The sequence below is a fragment of the Garra rufa genome, unplaced genomic scaffold, assembly GCF_049309525.1.
Source record: "Garra rufa unplaced genomic scaffold, GarRuf1.0 hap1_unplaced_007, whole genome shotgun sequence".
Taxonomy (NCBI): Eukaryota; Metazoa; Chordata; class Actinopteri; order Cypriniformes; family Cyprinidae; genus Garra; species Garra rufa.
In genome coordinates this window covers 7,420-27,947 of record NW_027394282.1, presented here as the reverse complement: position 1 = coordinate 27,947, position 20,528 = coordinate 7,420, and the positions used below count along the sequence as shown (strand labels likewise).

At 43.4% G+C, this 20,528-nt stretch overlaps 11 non-coding genes across 11 annotated transcripts; 2 read left to right on the top strand and 9 right to left on the bottom strand.

The window, feature by feature from the left end:
- Positions 1-268: 268 nt before the first annotated feature.
- trnan-guu (transfer RNA asparagine (anticodon GUU)) lies at positions 269-342 on the bottom strand. The gene has a single exon. It is a non-coding gene; the product is annotated as a tRNA-Asn (tRNA).
- Positions 343-533: 191 nt separating this feature from the next.
- trnak-cuu (transfer RNA lysine (anticodon CUU)) lies at positions 534-606 on the bottom strand. Its single transcript has one exon. It is a non-coding gene; the product is annotated as a tRNA-Lys (tRNA).
- Positions 607-1,836: 1,230 nt separating this feature from the next.
- Positions 1,837-2,052, bottom strand: LOC141313926 (small nucleolar RNA U3). Its single transcript, XR_012349991.1, has one exon. It is a non-coding gene; the product is annotated as a small nucleolar RNA U3 (small nucleolar RNA).
- A 973-nt stretch (positions 2,053-3,025) lies between these two features.
- Positions 3,026-3,166, bottom strand: LOC141313983 (U4 spliceosomal RNA). The gene has a single exon (XR_012350049.1). It is a non-coding gene; the product is annotated as a U4 spliceosomal RNA (small nuclear RNA).
- Positions 3,167-3,656: 490 nt separating this feature from the next.
- trnas-gcu (transfer RNA serine (anticodon GCU)) lies at positions 3,657-3,738 on the top strand. Its single transcript has one exon. It is a non-coding gene; the product is annotated as a tRNA-Ser (tRNA).
- A 490-nt stretch (positions 3,739-4,228) lies between these two features.
- On the bottom strand, positions 4,229-4,367 carry LOC141313986 (U4 spliceosomal RNA). Its single transcript, XR_012350052.1, has one exon. It is a non-coding gene; the product is annotated as a U4 spliceosomal RNA (small nuclear RNA).
- A 4,547-nt stretch (positions 4,368-8,914) lies between these two features.
- trnak-cuu (transfer RNA lysine (anticodon CUU)) lies at positions 8,915-8,987 on the bottom strand. Its single transcript has one exon. It is a non-coding gene; the product is annotated as a tRNA-Lys (tRNA).
- Positions 8,988-10,273: 1,286 nt separating this feature from the next.
- LOC141313946 (small nucleolar RNA U3) lies at positions 10,274-10,489 on the bottom strand. Its single transcript, XR_012350011.1, has one exon. It is a non-coding gene; the product is annotated as a small nucleolar RNA U3 (small nucleolar RNA).
- A 973-nt stretch (positions 10,490-11,462) lies between these two features.
- On the bottom strand, positions 11,463-11,603 carry LOC141313958 (U4 spliceosomal RNA). The gene has a single exon (XR_012350023.1). It is a non-coding gene; the product is annotated as a U4 spliceosomal RNA (small nuclear RNA).
- A 500-nt stretch (positions 11,604-12,103) lies between these two features.
- Positions 12,104-12,185, top strand: trnas-gcu (transfer RNA serine (anticodon GCU)). Its single transcript has one exon. It is a non-coding gene; the product is annotated as a tRNA-Ser (tRNA).
- A 492-nt stretch (positions 12,186-12,677) lies between these two features.
- On the bottom strand, positions 12,678-12,818 carry LOC141313984 (U4 spliceosomal RNA). The gene has a single exon (XR_012350050.1). It is a non-coding gene; the product is annotated as a U4 spliceosomal RNA (small nuclear RNA).
- Positions 12,819-20,528: the final 7,710 nt, after the last annotated feature.

Genomic DNA, 20,528 nt, shown 5'->3' with positions numbered 1-20,528 from the left:
AGCACCTTCAGCCGAATGTCAGCGGATACCATGTCAACTAGATGAGCCCCAGAGACAGATCATCAGTAAAGAATGAATCCACATGCCACAGCAAACTCGAGCTGGTGAAAATGTTCACCAAACACCCGCCGCTGACTTCTTTTAAAAGAAGCCAGCTTATTGAAGGTGCACAGGATAAACGCCCTGAGAAAGCTGTGCCTCGCAACCCTAAGAATGGCATAGGCGCTAGTGGACACCTGACGCGCGTGCAAAACACCGGCATTTCACACGTCCCTGGGTGGGCTCGAACCACCAACCTTTCGGTTAACAGCCGAACGCGCTAACCGATTGCGCCACAGAGACAGACATTGCGCATCTGCTGCCGCGGGATCACGGTTGTAAAAGCAAGGGTTAGGGTTAGGGATTAGAATCGCACGTACTAACAGGCTGTTTTGAAAGATGTTTCCGGAGCTCGCAAAATCCACTTAGCCTGTGCGGAGAATGGGCACGCTGGAGCCCGCCAACCTGTTGGGAAGAAAGAGCGCCAACAGAGCCGCCCAACGTGGGGCTCGAACCCACGACCCTGAGATTAAGAGTCTCATGCTCTACCGACTGAGCTAGCCGGGCTGGTCGTGGTCTCCTTCACCGGGTCGGACGCAGTTTTCATCGGCTCCCAAATGACACAGGCGAAACGGAGGCTCTCGCGTTGTGCAAGACTGTCGAGCCGTCCCGTGGGTAGTGCTTAGAGCAGGCTTAGAGTTTTCTTCTGTCAGTTTTGACCCAATCTGTTATTGGGAAGCGCAGTTTGACCCAGCAGTGCGGGCCAACAACATGTTCTGTCTTGCCGCGTGAAGGCGGTTCAATGCTTTGGTCAGCGTATGGTTGAGATGTGATTTTCCACCAATTTGGGGCACCTTTCTTATGGAAATCAAGGATAAATCTATATAAGGATAAGGATAAATCTTCTATATTTCGGTGGTCTTTTGCAAACACTACATTTATATGTCAGTTCCAACATAACACCGACTGTTACGCAACAGTCCCGGGATCGTTAATAGTTACGCCTCCAACATTTGCATCGCCCAATCATCGGTAACGTCAGTACATCAGTAAAACAAGGCAAGCCACTGAAGGGACACGGTTAGCTTAATGCTAGCGCTAGCCTGTTACATTGCAGTACAAAAGATATCACTTACCACATAAACAGAGAGATGACTGTGCTGATGATGGTGAATGATGGAGAAATAACTGCGCTGATGATGGCGAATGATTTACAGATCCAGAGTATCACCGAGAAGCAGCTGAACTTGTGTGGTAAGAAGCGCTCCCTCTGCATTATAACTTTACACAGAGCACATGGATCACAGTAATGAGACTAAAATGTCTGCGATACAAAACGGCAGATTCAACAAACCACATATTAAAAGCCGCTAGAGCTCCTAATTAAATAAATATTTTTATCAATGTGCCAGCTATAGAGATGAGCAGCTCTGTGAAACAGCCAATCGGAGCAGAGCTCATTAATATTCATGAAGCTTCCAAAAAAGGCAATAACAGAGCATTTCATTCTAGGGACAAATCCTAGGGTTGTAAATGGTCCTGTAAAACCGTTTCTGGAGATTGTTTGCCCTTTCCTATGCCATATACCTTCTATGCAGATATCAAAGAACAAATTAAAATATTCTCTCAATGCATTTTATGGCAACTTTAAGTTGATAGAACCAGCTGACATCTTATCCTGACATTCTGAATATCAAGGATGGTGACACCCACCAACAAAAATGTAAAAAAAAAAAAAAAAAATCTCAATCATAACAACTCATAAGACTTTTAATCTGATATTTACATTTTTCAGAGACCACTCTGACCATACTCTCTTCGTCTATGCTGCTTAAATGCCACACAGAACGTTCATCAATGGTGTGGAGCATATGAAATAAACCATTACTCCACACCCGATTCACGCTCAGAAAAGAGTATCAAAGCTCATCATCGTAGTTTGGGAGACACTACACTTTTGAAACACATTTCCTAGTTAGAAACTATAGAAATGATCCCTGAAAGTATAGTCTTGACCTCCATTTTGCAAAACCAGCTTAGGCGAGTTCTGACACTTTGAGTCTCAGAGATGGTTACAACCTAACAACAGAGATGAGAAAAGTTACATTTGAAACATCATTAGAGTCCTAAAATTTTGTTTGTAATTTTAGTTGGATGCAGTTTTCATTGGCCCCCAAATTACACAGGCGAAACTGAGGCTCTCGCGTTGTGCGAGACTGTCAACCCGTCCCGTGGGTAGGGCTTAAAGCAGGCTTAGAGATTTCTTCTGTCAGTTTTGACCCAATCTGTTTTTGGGAAGCGCAGTTTGACCCAGCAGTGCGGGCCAACAACATGTTCTGTTTTGCCGCGTGAAGGCGGTTTAATGCTTTGGACAGTGTATGGTTGAGATGTGATTTTCCACCAATTTGGGGCACCTTTCTTATGGAAATCAAGGATGATTTCATGGGAAATGGCAAACTGGTGTAGCGTTTGGCTAATAAGCTAAAGCTACAAAGGATGTACCGGTGCCCCGTCGTCCGAGCAGAATCCACATTCGGCCGTAATCGGAGGTTACTACTAACGTTGGATTGTGTCTCATAGGGAGTTTGGCGCAGGGCCTCAGTGGAAAACAGGCCCTCGGCGGCTGAAACAAAAGACGAAGAATGCATCCACATGCACATGAATCAGGAATGTTAAATAAAGAAACCCCGCCGGATGACGAGGTGGTCCAGTGGTTAAGGCGGTGGAAGGCTAATACATTGTGCTCGACACGCATTCGAAGCTTTAGCGCCACTGAGAGGCCACCGGACCAGACAGGCCCAACATGTTTACGATGGGTAACGGTGAGCTGTAATTGCGTTGCAGTTTAACGATACTTGTCTTGAGAACATATTGACAAAACAACAAACCTTCTGGCTCTGGCGCACTATCATCAGCAGACCGTTTTTTTGGCGAGGAAAAAAAACCCTAAAAAAAACAAGGCTATATTTCTCAACAAAACTCTAAACCTCCAGAGAGACTAGCAAAAACTGCCAAAAATAACTGTATTTCAAGTCATCCTGGCGGGGTATTGGGTAAAGTTTTCAACCAGCAATGATCGCGCCTCGGACAAACCTCAAAAGCTACAATATTGCCTCTGCGAAAGAATGCAGGCGACGGTCGTGACCTTTTTCTGCACCTACGTGGATGTGAACCGACAAGGTGGTAGCAAGCTTTAAACTGCCGCACAAACAGTCTCCTGCCACGGGTTGCTGCACCGTGTTTCTACGGAACAGATTAGAGGTGTGTAAAAGACGGCTCATTCACTATTCCCTCTGTGCTCAAAACAGCCAGCTGAAAGCACGGCAGCAGCAGCTGAAAAGGTCCGCAGCATGGCCTATCTCGGTCAGCAAGGGGACGGGGTGGCCGAGTGGTTAAGGCGATGGACTGCTAATCCATTTTGCTCTGTGCAATGGTTGGAATCCATTCTTGTCGTTCGGTTCCTTTAGCACTGGACCTTAATCCGGGTCCTGGGGACCCCATGCTAAACTTTTTGTGTGTCCTCCTTATCTAACACACTCAGTTCAGTTCTTTGAGTTCTCTACTAATGAACTGATGATCTGAATCAGGAGTGCTAAATAAAAAGCGTCACGTAAAATGACGAGGTGGCCGAGTGGTTAAGGCGATGGACTGCTAATCCATTGTGCTCTGCACGCGTGGGTTCGAATCCCATCCTCGTCGTTCGGCTCCTTTAGCAGTAATCCTCAGTCCTGGGGACCCCACTCTGCGCTTTTTGTGTCTTCCTTATCTGACACACTCAGTTCAGTTCACTGAGTGCTCTACTAATGAGCCGATGGTCTGAATCGGGAGTGTTAAATAAAAGGACCACGGAAAGTGACGGGGTGGTCGAGTGGTTAAGGCGATGCAAGGCTAATCCGTTGTGCTAGGCTCACCTTGGTTTGTGTGGGTTTGAATCCCGTCCTCTTCATTTGATGATTCAGCACCACTGAGAGCCCACCAGAACAGACAGGCCCAACCTGTTTACGATGGGTAGCGGTGAGCTGTGATTGTGCTGTAGTTTAATGATACCTGCAGCGAAGTCTTGAGAGCATATTGACAAAACAACAAATCTTCTGGCTCCGGCACGCTATGATCTGTAGACACCTCTTTGACGAGGACCAACAACCAGCCACTCTAACAAAACGAAGCAAAACTTTGTTTTTCAAGAAGCGTCCAGAGAGACCGGCAAAAACTGAGAAGCTGACTGTATTTCAAATCATCCAGATGGGATATCGGGGAAAGTTTACAACCAGCAATGATCACACCTCAGATAAACCACACAAGCTACAACATTGCCTCTGCGATAGAATACCGGTGACGGTCGTGACCTTTTCTTGCAGCTACGTGGATGTGATCCGACAAGGTGATAGCAAGCTGGATGAGCCCCAGAGACAGATCATCAGTGAAGACCTCTTCACCTAGACGGCCATCGACGCAAGACTGTGAAAACCAGATCCTCTCCAATCTGACACTGTGGCAACATGGAACTTTTGCATCTACATTAAAATTAGTCTGTTTGTTCTTATTCTGAGGTCACCGTAGCCGCCATATCCATTCTGTATTCCGATTAGATGGTCACTGCAGTCCCCCGGATCCAGTCCGTACCAAGAGCAGATGGTGGATCAGCACCTTCAGCCGAATGTCAGCGGATACCATGTCAACTAGATGAGCCCCAGAGACAGATCATCAGTAAAGAATGAATCCACATGCCACAGCAAACTCGAGCTGGTGAAAATGTTCACCAAACACCCGCCGCTGACTTCTTTTAAAAGAAGCCAGCTTATTGAAGGTGCACAGGATAAACGCCCTGAGAAAGCTGTGCCTCGCAACCCTAAGAATGGCATAGGCGCTAGTGGACACCTGACGCGCGTGCAAAACACCGGCATTTCACACGTCCCTGGGTGGGCTCGAACCACCAACCTTTCGGTTAACAGCCGAACGCGCTAACCGATTGCGCCAAAGCTGGGGAACAATAGTCTGTTAAGGGGGGGGGAAGAAAAGGAAGGAGGGGGGAGAAGAGGGGGAAAAGAGAAAAAGAAAGAAAAGGAAAAAATGAGGAGAAAAGAAGTGAAAGGGAATTTTATCTCTTTGTCCTTTAAAGCAATGTTTTTGGAGTGTATATTTACAATAAATTATCTGAAAAAAAAAAAATGTTTTCTCTATTTTCCTGTACATTTATATGGGGGTAAGGATGATCACAAGCTTCCCAGTTCATATTACAGTGTTGCCAAAGATTGAAGTGTTTACTGAATGTTTTATTTATCAGTAATTATCACATAAATAATGTCCAAATGAATGAAATCATTTTTGAAATGACAAATTAATATTTTATTAGATTTATATTACTGATTATTGATATTTTATTCAAAGTTTTTGCACTTTAAATATATTTCTGCTGTAGTTATGTTCTAAAACTTATAGTACAAAAAATTGTACATTTATGTATTAAATCATCCCCAAATTTATCAACATTTTTAAAAGGGCGTATAACTGTTTAATGATACTGTAACAATGACAAACAAAAAGAGTTATTTGATCATGACCAAACTTTTATTTTTCAATCAGTCAAAGCCAATTATTCATTATTCTTTTTTTTTTTTTTTTACATTTTTATTCTTGTAGTTATGTTGCATGTGCAGAAAACAGAATATTACCTCTTAATAATAATTTGTAAGTGCAAAAGAACAGAAAACAGAACTATACATATAAACAAAACCGTCCAATGTCCATGGCTCTTGTGCATTAACTGCAAGTGAAAAGAACAGAAAGCACAAAACAATACAAATGAATAAAACTTTAAAATATTAATGACTCCTGTCCTGTGCATGTTTTGCAAGTACTAAAGAACAGAAAACCAAACTATACTATTAAATAAAACTGTCTTAATGTCCATGGCACTAGTGCATTCATTGCAAGTTCAAAAGAACAGAAAGCAGAAAACAATGCACATAAATAAAACTTTATCCCCTTTCTTTTTTGGACTCTTATGGATGGCACAGAGCTTGAAATGGTCTCTATCAGGCGACAACAATCTGGCCACTGGGCAAGTGGGGCAGCGGTGGTGAATGTCTGCCTCTTCATGCTCTCCACCCCCAAAATCCAGCAGGTTCTGCCAACTATATTGCTCACCTAAGCAGAGAGAACATATAATACAAGGCAAATGAGAAAACAAAACAAGTGGTAGTGTTAACATATGACAGGTCAAGAAGAGAAACTGACCTGATGGTTGGTGAGAGCCAGAGATGGCTGATTCCTGAGCTCCACAAGATACTCCGCAAGGCTGTCCACTTTGTCCAGCACACCAGCACTAGCCAAAGCCTGTGAGAAAAATACAACAAAAAGAAAAAAATGAAATCAACAACATTATGAGTACAGTGAAGTGGGACAAAAAACCCAAAACAAATAAATATATATATTTTTCTAGATGTTTTTTTTTTTGTCAACTTCAGACAAAAAGCAACAGGTCAGCACAAATTATTATGTTTTCCCTAGAAATTTTACAGTATTACATAAAACATAATTACATACATACATTAAACGAGACATTTACATACCACAGACTCGTCAGGGGATGCTGAGACACCTGGCGTGAAGGAGGCATCAGGCTGAGTGGAGGACAGAGAGAAGCTTGGGTCATCAGTAAGACTCGATTCAGTAATGTCAAGTGTTTGGTCCACCCTGAAGCCCTCGTCTTCTTCATCCTCACCTTCATCCACATCCTCCAGCATGTTCTCTGTCTCTTCTGAGTCAGGGTCCACTACCAGGAGCTGTCCAGTCTGACCCAGGAAGTAGTCAACACCAAGCAGCTCTCCTATGAAAAAAAAAATAATAAAAGAAAACACACAAATACAGGATCAGTCAAAAGTTTAGACACATTACTATTTTTAATGTTTTTGAAAGAAGTGTCTTATGCTCATCAGTCCTGCATTTATTAAATAAAAAATATAAAAAACATTAATAATATTATAAAATGTTAATACAGTTTAAATTTACAGTTACATGTACTTTAAATTTTTTTTGTCATCAACGCTGAATAAATTTAGCAATCATTTTAGAAATCAGTAAAAAGTTATATTAAGAACAGCATTAGAAATCAAATATGAAATCTTCTGTAACGATACACAGTACTGTTCAAAAAAATTTTTTTTAAAGAAATTAATTCTGTTGTTTTTAACTTTTTATTCATCAATGAATTCTGCAAAACGTATCACAGTTTTCATTAAAAAATAAATACAAATATGCAGTACAAATTATATTGCTGTTTTTTCTGTATTTTGGATCAAATAAATGCAGGCTGAATGAGCAAAAGACACTTCTTTCAAAAACATTAAACACAGTCACGTGTAAAAATGTTTGACAAATAATGTACACATTCATATTCTACAATGAGATACAGGTAACTTTACCTTCTTGTAGAGGTTGTACAACTTCTGCTGCCGTGGTGCTGGTCTGTTGCCTCCAGTCGGACAAACCCCAGAGCTGGCAAAAGTCCTCAACCTGGCCATCCACTCGCCATCACCCATGACCTTGTGGCAATTATGCATAATTTACTGTTATTACTATAGTAAATACATATAGCATGTATTAATCACAATGTGAAATAAAGTGCATTGTTAGTTAATCACATTAAATGTTAATTAGAAATGATAATGTCTACAACTACACATATTTTTTAAATCCAAATCAAACTTTAAATAGAATAGATGTGTTTACTATGCAAAACTACAGGCAAATGGTGTTTTATATATGAGAGATTATAGGTTAATCATGGAAACAAAACATGATTACTACACTTTCACTATAGTAAAAGCATGGTAAATTACTTGATTATTTATATTAAGACTGTGTTTACACTTAAAGAACGAGTAAACTGAGTTTAATAAGTACGATTACAGGCACAATTATGGTTAATATGTGAGATTTTAGGCAAGTCATGAAAAGAAAACATGATTACTATACTTTCACTATAGTAAAACCATGGTAAATGACGACAAACACAAGCACAACGTTTTTTGTTGTTGCTGTTCATTCGGATTTTAATTTATAGTAAGACTGTGTTCATACAGTTGTAATCGATCAGCCAAAAACACAACATGGTTACTACGATTCACTATAGTAAAAACAAGGTAAATTGTCATAAGGGATGACTGCACTTACAGCTGAAACGCGTTTTTTCCCCCATTTAAATCGAACTTAAGAACGTGTAAATAGATTTTAGAAAGTTAGATTTCATTTAAACTGTTTCATTATGGGCAATTCGCGAGTCAAAAGTTTGTGAACGCCAAACACGGATGAACGACGGACGAAAACGTAACGAGTTACCAATTGAGAACATTGTAAACAGAGAGGAAGAAAGTAGAAAACATGTATTACTTACTTTGAAAAGTTATCCTATATTCCGTTCGTCTGATTTTTGAACCTGACTTAGAATGAAACTAAGCGCAGTGAGTGGCTCTCAACAATGGAGCTTGAGTGATGCGATTGGCTCTCGTCCATTCTCACAATGGACGGCGAGCGACGCGATTGGCTCTCATCCATTCTCGCAATGGACGGCGAGCGACGCAATTGGCTCTCATCCATTCTCACAATGGACGGCGAGATCGGCGATTGGACGAGGAGACGGCCGCGGAAACAGACGATCCTGCTCCAGGTAGCGCCACAGAGACAGCCGCTGTGTGTCTGCTGCCGCCGGATCACGGTTGTAAAAGCAAGGGTTACGGTTAGGGATTAGAATCGCACGTACTAACAGGCTGTTTTGAAAGATGTTTCCGGAGCTCGCAAAATCCACTTAGCCTGTGCGGCGAATGGGCACGCTGGAGCCCGCCACCCTGTTGGGAAGAAAGAGAGCCAACAGAGGCGCCCAACGTGGGGCTCGAACCCACGACCCTGAGATTAAGAGTCTCATGCTCTACCGACTGAGCTAGCCGGGCTGGTTGTGGTTTCCTTCACCGGGTCGGAGGCAGTTTTCATCGGCTCCCAAATGACACAGGCGAAAGGGAGGCTCTCGCGTTGTGCCGAGACTGTCGAGCCGTCCCGTGGGTAGGGCTTAGAGCAGGCTTAGAGTTTTGTTCTGTCAGTTTTGACCCAATCTGTTTTTGGGAAGCGCAGTTTGACCCAGCAGTGCAGGCCAACAACATGTTCTGTCTTGCCGCGTGAAGGCGGTTCAATGCTTTGGACAGCGTATGGTTGAGATGTGATTTTCCACCAATTTGGGGCACCTTTCTTATGGAAATCAAGGATAAATCTATATAAGGATAAGGATAAATCTTCTATTTTTCGATGGTCTTTTGAGAACACTAGATTTATATGCCAATTCCAACATAACACCGACTGTTACGCAACAGTCCCGGGATCGTTAATAGTTACGCCTCCAACATTTGCATCGCCCAATCATCGGTAACGTCAGTACATCAGTAAAACAAGGCAAGCCACTGAAGGGACACGGTTAGCTTAATGCTAGCACTAGCCTGTTACATTGCAGTACAAAAGATATCACTTACCACATAAACAGAGAGATGACTGTGCTGATGATGGTGAATGATGGAGAAATAACTGCGCTGATGATGGCGAATGATTTACAGATCCAGAGTATCACCGAGAAGCAGCTGAACTTGTGTGGTAAGAAGAGCTCCCTCTGCATTATAACTTTACACAGAGCACATGGATCACAGTAATGAGACTAAAATGTCTGCGATACAAAACGGCAGATTCAACAAACCACATATTAAAAGCCGCTAGAGCTCCTAATTAAATAAATATTTTTTATCAATGTGCCAGCTATAGAGATGAGCAGCTCTGTGAAACAGCCAATCGGAGCAGAGCTCATTAATATTCATGAAGCTTCCAAAAAAGGCAATAACAGAGCATTTCATTCTAGGAACAAATCCTAGGGTTGTAAATGGTCCTGTAAAACCGTTTCTGGAGATTGTTTGCCCTTTCCTATGCCATATACCTTCTATGTAGACATCAAAGAACAAATTAAAATATTCTCTCAATGCATTTTATGGCAACTTTAAGTTGATAGAACCAGCTGACATCTTATCCTGACATTCTGAATCTCAAGGATGGTGACACCCACCAACAAAAATGTAAAAAAAAAAAAAAAAAAAAAAAAAGATAAAAAAAGTAGTTTCATCAGATATACACCAATTATGAGCCAAACAGTCAATCGCAGCTACTCACAAGATTTTTAATCTGATATTTACAACTTTCAAAGACCACTCTGATCATACTCTCTTCTTCTATGCTGTATAAACGCCACACAGAACGTTCATCAATGGTGTGGAGCATATGAAATAAACCATTACTCCACACCCGACTCACGCTCACAAAAGAGTATCAAAGCTCATCATCGTAGTTTGGGAAACACCACACTTTTGAAACACACTTCTTAGTTAAAAACTATAGAAATGATCTCTGAAAGCATAGTCTTGACCTCCATTTTGCAAAACCAGCTTAGGCGACTTCTGACACTTTGAGTCTCAGAGATGGTGACAACCTAACAACAGAGATGAGAAAAGTTACATCTGAAACATCATTAGAGTCCTAAAATTTTTTTTTGTAATTTTAGTCGGATGCAGTTTTCATCGGCCCCCAAATTACACAGGCGAAACTGAGGTTCTCGCGTTGTGCGAGACTGTCAACCCGTCCCGTGGGTAGGGCTTAAAGCAGGCTTAGAGATTTCTTCTGTCAGTTTTGACCCAATCTGTTTTTGGGAAGCGCAGTTTGACCCAGCAGTGCGGGCCAACAACATGTTCTGTTTTGCCGCGTGAAGGCGGTTCAATGCTTTGGACAGCGTATGGTTGAGTTGTGATTTTCCACCAATTTGGGGCACCTTTCTTATGGAAATCAAGGATGATTTCATGGGAAATGGCAAACTGGTGTAGCGTTTGGCTAATAAGCTAAAGCTACAAAGGATGTACCGGTGCCCCGTCGTCCGAGCAGAATCCACATTCGGCCGTAATCGGAGGTTACTACTAACGTTCGATTGTGTCTCATAGGGAGTTTGGCGCAGGGCCTCAGTGGAAAACAGGCCCTCGGCGGCTGAAACAAAAGACGAAGAATGCATCCACATGCACATGAATCAGGAGTGTTAAATAAAGAAACCCCGCAAGATGACGAGGTGGTCCAGTGATTAAGGCGGTGGAAGGCTAATACATTGTGCTCGACACGCATTGGAAGCTTTAGCGCCACTGAGAGCCCACCGGACCAGACAGGACCAACCTGTTTACGATGGGTAACGGTGATCTGTAATTGCGCTGCAGTTTAACGATACCTGTCTTGAGAACATATTGACAAAACAACAAGCCTTCTGGCTCTGGCGCTCTATCATCAGTAGACAGCTTTTTGGCGAGGAAAAAAACCCCTAAACGAAACAAGGCTATATTTCTCAACAAAACTCTAAGCCTCCAGAGAGGCTAGCAAAAATTGCCAAAGCTAACTGTATTTCAAGTCATCCTGGCGGGGTATTGGGTAAAGTTTTCAACCAGCAATGATCGCGCCTCGGATAAACCTCATAGGCTACAATATTGCCTCTGCGAAAGAATGCCAGCGACGGTCGTGACCTTTTCGTGCACCTACGTGGATGTGAACCGACAAGGTGGCAGCAAGCTTTAAACATGACGCACAAACAGTCTCCTGGCACGGGTTGCTGCACCGTGTTTCCACGGAACAGATTAGAGGTGTGTAAAAGACGGCTCATTCACTATTCCCTCTGTGCTCAAAACAGCCTGCTGAAAGCACGGCAGCAGCATCTGAAAAGGTCCGCAGCATGGCCTGTCTCGGTCAGCAAGGGGACGGGGTGGCCGAGTGGTTAAAGCGATGGACTGCTAATCCATTGTGCTCTGTGCAATGGTTGGAATCCCATTCTTGTCGTTCGGTTCCTTTAGCACTGGACCTTAATCCAGGCCCTGGGGACCCCATGCTAAACTTTTTGTGTGTCCTCCTTATCTAACACACTCAGTTCAGTTCTTAGAGTTCTCTACTAATGAACTGATGATCTGATGATCTGAATCAGGAGTGCTAAATAGAAAATGCCACGTAAAATGACGAGGTGGCCGAGTGGTTAAGGCGATGGACTGCTAATCCATTGTGCTCTGCACGCGTGGGTTCGAATCCCATCCTCGTCGTTCGGCTCCTTTAGCAGTAATCCTCGGTCCTGGGGACCCCACTCTGCACTTTTTGAGTGTCCTCCTTATCTGACACACTCAGTTCAGTTCACTGAGTGCTCTACTAATGAGCTGATGGTCTGAATCGGGAGTGTTAAATAAAAGGACCACGGAAAGTGACGAGGTGGTCGAGTGGTTAAGGCGATGCAAGGCTAATCCGTTGTGCTCGGCACACCTTGGTTGGTGTGGGTTTGAATCCCATCCTCTTCATTTGATGATTTAGCACCACTGAGAGCCCACCGGAACAGACAGGCCCAACCTGTTTACGATGGGTAGCGGTGAGCTGTAATTGTGCTGTAGTTTAACGATACCTGCAGCGAAGTCTTGAGAACATATTGACAAAACAACAAATCTTCTGGCTCCGGCACGCTATGATCTGTAGACACCTCATTGACGAGGACCAACAACCAGCCACTCCAACAAAACGAAGCAAAACTATCTTTTTCAAGAAGCGTCCAGAGAGACCGGCAAAAACTGTCGAAGCCGACTGTATTTCAAATCATCCCGATGGGATATCGGGGGAAAGTTTTCAACCAGCAATGATCACACCTCAGATAAACCACACAAGCTACAACATTGCCTCTGCGATAGAATACCGGTGACGGTCGTGACCTTTTCGTGCACCTACGTGGATCTGAACCGACAAGGTGGTAGCAAGCTGGATGAGCCCCAGAGACAGATCATCAGTGAAGACCTCTTCACCTGGACGGCCATCGACGCAAGACTGTGAAAACCAGATCCTCTCCAATCTGACACTGTGGCAACATGGAACTTTTGCATCTACATTAATATTAGTCTGTTTCTTCTTATTCTGAGGTCACCGTAGCCGCCAGATCCATTCTGTATTCCGATCAGATGGTCACTGCAGTCCCCCGGATCCAGTCCGTACCAAGAGCAGATGGTGGATCAGCACCTTCAGCCGAATGTCAGCGGATACCATGTCAACTAGATGAGCCCCAGAGACAGATCATCAGTAAAGAATGAATCCACATGCCACAGCAAACTCAAGCTGGTGAAAATGTTCATCAAACACCCGCCGCTGACTTCTTTTAAAACAAGCCAGCTTATTGAAGGTGCACAGGATAAACGCCCCCTGAGAAAGCTGTGCCTCGCAACCCTAAGAACGGCATAGGCGTTAGTGGACACCTGACGCGCGTGCAAAACAGGAAAAGGAAGGAGGAGGAAGGAGGGGAAGGAGGTGGAAAAAGAGAAAAAGAAAGAAAATAGAGAGAAAAAAGGAAAAAATGAGGAGAAAAGAAATGATCACAGGCTTCCCAGTTCATATTACACTGTTGCCATACATTGAAGTATTTACTGAATCCTTTATTTATCAGTAATTATCACATAAATGATGTCCAAATGAATGAAATTATTATTACAAATGACAAATTAATATTTTATTAGATTTATATGGCAATTTACTATGCTTCAGTATTTGTATTTCATCTTTGAAAGCATCTCTTTGTGCTAATTTTATGAGCGTGATGCTTGCATTTCTCATGTCTTCAACATTTATGGGTTTAACTTTCTTGTCTCTCGCCAGTTGCTGGATACGAGCGACAACTTTCAATGCAGTGTGCCATTTCGACAATCTACTGAATCTCTCTAGAAAATGATCATCATCATTTGCTACATTTGTTTGTAGCACTTGTGTTGTCCTGATTTCAGGGTCGCCAACCAGAAGCTCAGGAGTTGTCTTTGCTGTGACAATTTCTCTTTCCCAGAGAAACTTCGTTCCAGTGAGCTAATTTGAAGTGATCAGCTCTGACACCTTGAGGCCCCTGGAAGCGTGATCTGCAGGATTTTGTTCGGTGTCTATGTAGTGCCACTGTTCAGGGTTAGTCGCCTCTCTAATTCTTTGGACTCGATTCGCTACAAAAACGTGAAATCTACGGGCTTCATTGTTAATGTAGCCTAAGACTACTTTTGAATCGGTCCAGAAATATTCTTGGTCAATTTTGAGCTCCAGCTCCTCCTTTAACATGCTACTGACTGCTGAAGAGATCACCACAGCTGTTAACTCAAGCCTGGGTATAGTCACGATTTTGGTGGGCGCAACTCTTGCTTTGCCAATGACAAAAGAGCAGTGCACTTTATCTTCACTCAACACTCGAATATATGAGCACTGACCATAGCCATGGCTACTCGCATCTGAAAAGTGATGGAGTTCGATCCTCTGAACAGTCCCTAGGTGTTCAGGAGCAAAACATCTTGCTATCTGGAGATCGTGCAGGTTCTTCAACTCATTTAGCCAGCTACTCCATTGCGGCATTAACTCTCTGGGAAGTGGGTCATCCCACTCAATGCCCCTTTGGCACATTTCCTGTAGTACTTTCTTTCCTAATAGAAGGAAGGGAGCCAAGAATCCTAACAGATCAAACACAGATGCGACGGTTGAGAGGATTCCTCGCCGTGTTGCTGGTTTCTCATCCAGTGTTACTTTAAATGAAAAGGTGTCACTATTTACACTCCACTTTACTCCCAACACAGTCTGGACTGGGAATTCATTTGAACCAAGCTCCACATCCTGAATTTCGCTGGCTCGTTCACTGACAGGGACAGACTCCATAACCCTTTTGTTGTTCGAGATGAACTTGTGTAGGCGCAATTTCCCTTTTGCACACACATTTCGGGCTTCTTGGACAAGTTTGATAGCAGTGTCCACATTTTTCACACTAATGAGCCCATCATCAATGTAGAAATTAGTTTTGATGAAACTGGCTGCTGCAGGATACTCTCTTTCGTTTTGACATGCAAGATACTTCATTCCGTAATTCGCGCAGCCAGGAGATGATGCTGCTCCGAAAAGGTGGACTTTCATGCGATACTCCTTTGGCTCTGATCTTGTATCGCCATTTTCCCACCACAGGAACCGTAAGTAATCTCTGTCTTCCTGGCTTACATGGAACCTGTGAAACATCCTTTCCACATCACAGATAATGGTGATTGGATATTTGCGGAACCTGCAGAGTACGCCTGATTGTCCATTAGTGAGATCTGGTCCCGTTAGCAAGTGATCATTCAACGCCGTGCCACCATATTTAGCAGAGCAGTCGAACACAACTCTAATTTTCTCTGGCTTTCTAGGGTGATATACCCCCTGGTGAGGAATATACCAGACGTTTCCTACTTTGGGTTGGTGTTCAGCGCTCTCTGCATCACCATCCTTGAAGACACCTTCCATGAACTTTACATAATCATCCTTGAATTTCTGGTCTTTCTCAAATCTTCCTTTCAGACGCTTCAGTCGCACCAGAGCCAGCTGCTTATTTTCAGGTAACTGTGGGCGTGTCTTAAAGGGGAGGGGCATCTCAAGGTGTCCCTCTGAATTCTGATTAATTTTCTCATTTAGAAGTTGCGTGAACTGTATATCATCTTGTGATATGCTCCTTTCCCTTGGGCTTGTATCTCTAAAGTCTGATTCAAGGGCTCTGATGACTGAGGTAGGTGTTAGTATCGGGAGTTCCTTAACAGATACACGATGGCACAGGCCTGTAACTTCAGTCGACTTGGCAAACTGCGGTGGACAGCCAACTATGCTCCAACCCAAGTCTGTCTTGACTGCAAATGGTTCTTCATCACCTCCTGTGATGACTTGGCGTGGTGCCAAAGCTCTTGAGCAATCATAACCTATCAAGAGTCCGACCTTACAATTCAGCAGCGTTGGAATTTCCTGAGCAATTTCATTCAGATGACTCCACCTTCTAGCGGTTTCCGGAGTAGGAATGTGGGAAAGTTCAAGTGGAATGAAGTCTCTGGTATAGGCAGGTGGCAAACTGATTAGGCCATGGGAGTGAAACCCCCTAACTCTGAGCCCACAAACTCTTTCACTTTGAACAATTGAATCCTTTCCCATCATTGTGGTAAGCTTTAACTTTACTGGCTCTGAAATCACCCCCATCCTCTCACACAACTCTTGATCCACAAAGGTGTTGCTGCTTTGCATATCCAAAAGAGCGTAAACTAAGGTCTCTCTATCAGGAGTGGAAGTTGAAGAAATCCATACAGGCACTATCATTGATGTACTCCCACCATCTCCACTGTCTACGCAACAGGAAAGAGAAGATGTGTTTTGTTCAGCTTGCATTGTGTGCGAAACTGTTACTGCTGTAGAAGAAGGACGGTCTTCATGAAGTGGTGTTGGATGATGTTTCTTGCATATACTACAAGTAGCTTTATTCCTTCAGTCCTTTGAATTGTGTCCTTTCCTAAGACAGCCAAAACATAGGTTATTGTCTTATATGAACTTTCTCTTGTCCTCCACAGACTTACTGGTGAACGTTTGGCATTTGTGGATGGAGTGGCTCTCTCCACAACACCTGCAAGTGACTGGGTTTGAACATGAAGGCAGAGTGTTAACTCTATTGGATCTGTTAGAATCAACTGAGTTGCTTACTCCAACACTGTATGATTTTGACACTATTCTTGATTTATCTGACGCTTTCACATTAGTGATGAACGCATTAGCCTTTGAGCGCTTGACTTCTCTAGATGGCTTTTCTTCAGAGAGCTTCAGGGCGTGAAAGGATGTTACAGGGTTGCATGCTATTTCTGCTTCCTGTGCCACAAAATCAGCAAACTCCTTGAAAGTAGGGTACTCTTCCGCTCGTTTCAGCTGCATTGTTACATGCCGATTCCAACGAGACGTCAGCCAATCAGGTAGTTTTTGTAGCATTTTCTGATTTTCTTCACAGTCGTTTAACACCTGAAGCCCTTTGATGTGTGGCATAGCATTGCTGCATGCTGTCATAAAATCACTGAATTGTCTCAATTTAACAGACTCTCTCGAACCAATCTTGGGCCAGTTATTCAGTTTTTCTCTGAACGCACGCTGAATTACAAATGGATGGCCATACCGAGAATTCAGTGCTTCCCATGCTTGATCATAGGCTTCGTTGTCTTTTCTGTAGAAGGTTCCTTCCAACACAGATTGTGTTCACTGCTGACATACTTTTGTAGGTAGAACAACTTATCGGCTGGATTTGTGCATCGCCGTTCTATTAATGCCTTGAAACTTGCTCTCCACTCTAAGAACTTGAGTGGGTCCCCTGAGAAAACTAAGGGCTCAGGTGCAGGAAGTCTGCTGAGAACCATTGTGTCATGTAAGGCTTGTACTATTGATGCTTCACCATTAGTATGGCTTGTCTGTTTCTCGTTATCTGTTTTGCATGCTTGTTCTTCTTTAATTTCCTTAGATGCTACTTCTAGAGGACAATTGGCTACCTCAATGCTTGCTGCTATACTATCATTACAGAACTCACCCGAGTCAGCTTCTGAGTATAAGAAAGAGAGTCAACAGGGCCGCCCAACATGGAGAGTCTCATGCTCTACCGACTGAGCTAGCCGGGCTGGTCATGGTTTACTTCACTGGGTCGGACGCAGTTTTTATCGGCCCCCAAATTACACAGGAGAAACGGAGGCTCTTGCATGGTGCGAGACTGGCTTAGAGCAGGCTTACAGTTTTCTTCTGTCAGTTTTGACCCAATCTGTTTTTGGGAAGCGCAGTTTGACCCAGCAGTGCGGGCCAACAACATGTTCTGTTTTGCCGCGTGAAGGCGGTTCAATGCTTTGGACAGCGTATGGTTGAGATGTGGTTTTCCACCAATTTGGGGCACCTTTCTTATGGAAATCAAGGTTAAATCTATATAAGGATAAGGATAAACCTTCTATTTTCGGTGGTCTTTTGCAAACACTAGATTTATATGTCAATTCCAACATAGGGAGTTTGACGTAGGGCCTCAGACTGCAGTGTTGAGGATGAGGTTCCAGTGTTACCACTTTTCCTGCCTAAACGAATCACAGGAGCACAGCTTGTAATGGACAGGATCTATTCCCCCTTGCAGCTCTTTCAGCTTATTTTACCAGCTCTGTGGTAGACACAATTGTAAAAAATACAAACGCCTTTGCAAGAATGATATCAGAGGCTGGAAAACGTTTCCTGTGGTTGCCTTTAAAAGCACAAGAATTTTATTCATACATTGCACTTGTGGTTTACATCGGGCTCCTTGGTGCCAAAAATATTGGTGATTACTGGTCGGGAAAAGAAATCTACCGCTTACCCTTCCCAAGATTGGTTATGTCCAGGTCCAGATTTCAGGCCATTTCCTGGAACCTGCATCTTTGTGATCCTGAGGGTGATCAAGAAAACACGCGAAAAAAGGGGATTCAAGCCTACGACAGACTTTTCAAAATCAAGCCCCTGTACGACAGCATCATCACAGCATGCAAAACTTGCTTCCATCCAGACAGACAGCTGGCAGTGGATGAAAGGATGGTGGATTGAAGTCATGTCAAGTTGGTGGATTCAAGTCATGTCAAGTCAAGTCAAGTCACCTTTATTTATATAACCCTTTTAACAATACAGATTGTGTCAAAGCAACTGCACAGTATTTAAACAGCATCAATGTGTGTAATTAACGCATTATTAAATTTATTAGTAAATTTATTAGTACATAATCAATTTTCAGTAAAAGGCAGTTCATCAATGAATTCAGTGATATCATCGTCCTGTTCAGTTCAAATAATATACGATATCGCTGAAAAAATTTCCCCAACTATGAAAGCCAGAGGCAACAGCGGCAAGGAACCAAAACTCCACAGGTGACAGAAATGGAGAAAAAAACCTTGGGAGAAACCAGGCTCAGTCGGGGGACCAGTTCTCCTCTGGCCAGACGAAACCAGCAGTTTGTACCAATGTCTGATTGTAGAGAACTCATCAGGATCCCGTGGTGTAGCACCGATGGCCGTCTAGTTTGGCGAGGTCTTCATTGATGATCCGTCTCTGGAGCTAATCTGTTTGACAACCTCGGCTATTAAAGTCATCTCCAGGTGGTGATCCATGATCTAAGCTGGGTACGGACTGGATCTGGGGGACTGCAATGACCATCTGATCTGGATACATGCTGGGTCTGGCGGCTACGGGGACCTCGGAATAAGAATGAAACAGACTAATATTGCTCCTCCTGTGCAGGCCTGCTATTACAACCAACTTCCAGCATCCCTTCAGCTCAAGCTAGGCAATTTTTGGGGGTCACCTGGCTGCTGTCTTGCAATTATTAGCCTTTTTGGGGAGCATTTATAGGGTTTGGGCCAAATTCCGAGCACGGACCCTCTCCCGGACAGCACGCCAGATACGCCTACCCTTTTGCTCAGTTTATTACCCGTAAGAGTGAACTTTTGAAAGAAAGACATGAAATTTTTGCACTAAACTCACTAGGTGAGTTTAAGTTGTAACAATACCCCACAGAGCGCCAAATTCATTTGAAATGGGAGATTTCTTTTTTTTTATGAAAGAATGTATGAACGTAGTAAACTCACACACAGCCACCATTTACAAACCAAGTGTATTAGACAAATAATAATTACAAAGTGTCAGAGCAAGTTAAATTAGTGCAATACAATGGTGTGTGTGTGTGTATAGTCAATTCAAGATGAAAATTTCAAGATGAAATTGGATCCCATTAAACTCCTGTAGAAATGATCATACAGCAGATTTAGGCCTTGTCCTGTAAGACAATCCTCTAAGACCATTCCTAATACAATCCTTGAGGAATGGATCCAAGATATGATTATTACCTTCCACCTTGAGCCTTCCACAAAGCCGCCAATGTTGGTGGTAGAAGTGAGAAAGTAACTGACGTGTGCAAATTAAATCCATGCACACTGATGTTAAAATTCTAACAGTGTCTTTCATTGTGCTTCAATCCAAAAGCCACAGCCATATCACCCTGCAGCCCAAGATTGGTTGCTCACTGAAGCTAAGCAGGGCTGAGCCTGGTCAGTACCTGGATGGGAGACCTCCTGGGAAAACTAGGTTGCTGTTGGAAGAGGTGTTAGTGAGGCCAGCAGGGGGTGCTCACCCTGTGGTCTATGTGGGTCCTAATGCCCCAGTATAGTGATGGGGACACTATACTGTAAAAAGCACCGTCCTTCGGATGAGACGTTAAACCGAGGTCCTGACTCTCTGTGGTCACAAAAAATCCCATGGCACTTCTCGTAAAGAGTAGGGGTGTAACCCCGGTGTCCTGGCCAAATTCCCTCCACTGGCCCTATTCAATCATGGCCTCCTAATAATCCCCTTCCATTAAATTGGCTATATCACTCTCTCCTCTCCACCTGTAGCTGGTGTGTGGTGAGCGCACTGGCGCCGTTGTACTGTGGCTGCCGACGCATCATCCAAGTGGATGCTGCACACTGGTGGTGGTTGAGGAGAGATCCCCCATATGATTGTAAAGCGCTTTGGGTGTACGGAAATACACATGAAAGCGCTATACAAATGCATCATTCATTCATTCATTCAAAAAA